The sequence below is a fragment of the Triticum urartu genome, chromosome 5, assembly GCF_003073215.2.
Source record: "Triticum urartu cultivar G1812 chromosome 5, Tu2.1, whole genome shotgun sequence".
Taxonomy (NCBI): Eukaryota; Viridiplantae; Streptophyta; class Magnoliopsida; order Poales; family Poaceae; genus Triticum; species Triticum urartu.
Window position 1 is genome coordinate 457,055,188 of NC_053026.1, and position 2,926 is coordinate 457,058,113.

The window sequence follows — 2,926 nt, forward strand, 5'->3', positions numbered from 1 at the left end:
CTAGAGCCTTTGGCAGGCAAAGACTACTTTTGTCAGGATATTTTGTACTAGTTGTCTCCCTTCGAATTTGGCTGTTGTGGGATCCCTTCCCGCTCAATATTTGGGAAGAGGACCAGGGCCTCTATAAATAGGACCAGCCACCACCATAGGGAGGCATCTGATTCGGACCTAGATCGAATCCATAGCACCCCAACCACTCAAGTTTACCAAACACAAGAACACCTCTCCTCACGAGGCTGTTCTTCCCTTGTAACTGTTCATCCTCAGCCCAAGAGGCAATCCACCACACCACACTGGAGTGGGTATTACACCACAACGGTGGCCTGAACCAGTATAAATCTTGTGTCTCATGTTCCTTGGGTTCGACGAGCTAAGATGTGAGATCATAGAGTGTGCGAGCTAGAGAGGGGCAGAGATCTTTGTGTGCACCCCAGTGTTCGAACCTCAAGGGTTTTTCCAGAACCCGAAATCCGACAGTTGTCATTTGATAACGGGATCACATCATTAGGGAAATGATGTGATGGACAAGACCCATCCGTCAGGTTAGCATATGATCGTTCAGTTTTATTCCTATTGCTTTCTTCATGTCAAATACATATTCCTTCGACTATGAGATTATGCAACTCCCGGATACCGGAGGAATGCCTTGTGTGCTATCAAACGTCACAACGTAACTGGGTGATTATAAAGATGCTCTACATGTATATCTGAAGGTGTTTGTTGAGTTGGCATAGATCAAGATTAGGATTTGTCACTCCGAGTATCAGAGAGGTATCTCTGGGCCTTCTCAGTTATATACATCATAAGCTTGCAAGAAAACGACTAAGGAGTTAGCCATGAGTGATGTATTACAGAACGAGTAAAGATACTTGCCGGTAACGAGATTGAACTAGGTATGAAGATACCGACGATCGAATCTCAAGCAAGTAACATACCGATGGACAAAGGGAATTACATATGTTGTCATAACGGTTCGACTGATATAGAATATGTAGGAGCTAATATGGGCATCTAGGTTCCACTATTGGTTATTGACCGGAGAGGTGTCTCGGTCATGTCTACATAGTTCTCGAACCCGTAGGGTCTGCACGCTTAACATTTGATGACAATATAGTATTAATTAGGTTATGTGACTTGGTGACCGAATGTTTTTAGGAACCCCAGATGAGATCACGAACATGACGATCAGTCTCGAAATGGTCGAGAGGTAAAGATTGATATATGGGACGATGGTATTCGGACACTGGAAGTGTTTCGAGGGGTATCGGGTACTTATCAGGTCACCGAAAGGGGTTCCAGGTACCCCCGTCAAAAGATATGGGCCTTATGGGCCAAGAGGGGAAACGCACCAGCCACAAAGGGGTTGGTGCCCCCCATATCGGCCAGCCTAGTAGGAGAAGGAAAGAGGGGAAAGAGGAAGTAAAGAGAGGAATAGGATTCCCCCTGCCTTCCCTCTCCCCCCTCTTTCCTTCCCCCTCCGACAAACATGGCAGGGGGCGCGACCAAGGGCAGGAGCCCAAGTAGGATTCAGACCTACTTGGGGCACCCCTTGGCCTCTCCCCTCTCCGTCCCACCTATATATATGAGGAGGGGGCGCCTAGCACACTCCAGGAAATTGTTTAGCCATGTGCGGCGGACCCCTCCACCGTTTACACCCTCGGTCATATTTTTGTAGTGCTTAGGCGAAGCCCTGCGAGGATCACTTCACCATCACCATCACCACGTCGTCGTTCTAACAGAACTCATCTACTACCTCGACGTCCTGCTGGATCAAGAAGGCGAGGAACGTCATCGAGTTGAACGTGTGCAGAACGCGAAGGTGTCGTGCGTTCGGTACTTGATCGGTTGACGTGAGAAGAAGTTCGACTACATCAAGCGCGTTATCAAACGCTGCCGCTTACGGTCTACGAGGGTACATAGACACACTCTCCCGCTCGTTGCTATGCATCTACATGGATAGATCTTTACGTGTGCGTAGAAAGTTTTTTGTTTCCATGCAACATTTCCCAACACAACTATGGTAATTGAGGATTTCCCCATGGACGCGGACTCACTAAGGGTTATCTATGATAACAATTGTAAAACCTTGGGGTGAAGGTTTCTGCATTCACCTCGAATTACCACTGTCCGTGTTCTGGGAACAGGAGTCCCCAGACTTGCCTACCTGCGGCCCACGGCGTGGCTCTGCGAGCGGGCTCGTATGACCCATCTTCACCAACAAGCATTCAAGACCCTCGCGAGGGGCCAAGCCTCGCGAGGCGGACGACACAAGACCTCCTCGGGAGCGGCCTCACCAGGCTGGCTTGTGAGGGGCAGAGAAATCAAGGCCAGGAAAACCTCGCGAGGTTCCAGTGACGTGAGCCATGATGATCGAGACCAGGCGGGCGCCAGCATGCACAGTGTCCTTGTTTCCTCTTTGGTGCTAAGGAGGCAAGCGCAGGCGAGGAGTATCGAGGCGTCAAGCAAAGATTTCCATATTGGTGCAACGAGACCAAGACCAGCAGGACAGCAAGACGGAGAGCACCATGGAGCCCAAGACGGCGTCACCACCAGAGCCTTTCGCAGGCGAAGATCACCTTTTGTCAGGATAACTTGTACTAGTTGTCTCCCTTCGAATTTGGCCGTTGTTGGATCCCTCCCGCTCAATATTTGGGGAGAGGACCGGGGCCTCTATAACTAGGACTAGCCACCACCATAGCTAGGGAGACGGATCGGATCGAGATCAACCTCAACCACACAAACTCACCAAGCACAAGAACACCTCACCTCGCGAGGTTGTTCTTCCCCTAGTAAATGTTTGTCCTCAACCCGAGAGGCAATCCACCACACCACACTGGAGTAGGGTATTACACCACAACGGTGGCCCGAACTAGTATAAATCTTGTGTCTCGTGTTCTTTGAGTTCATCGAACTAGGTCGTGCGATC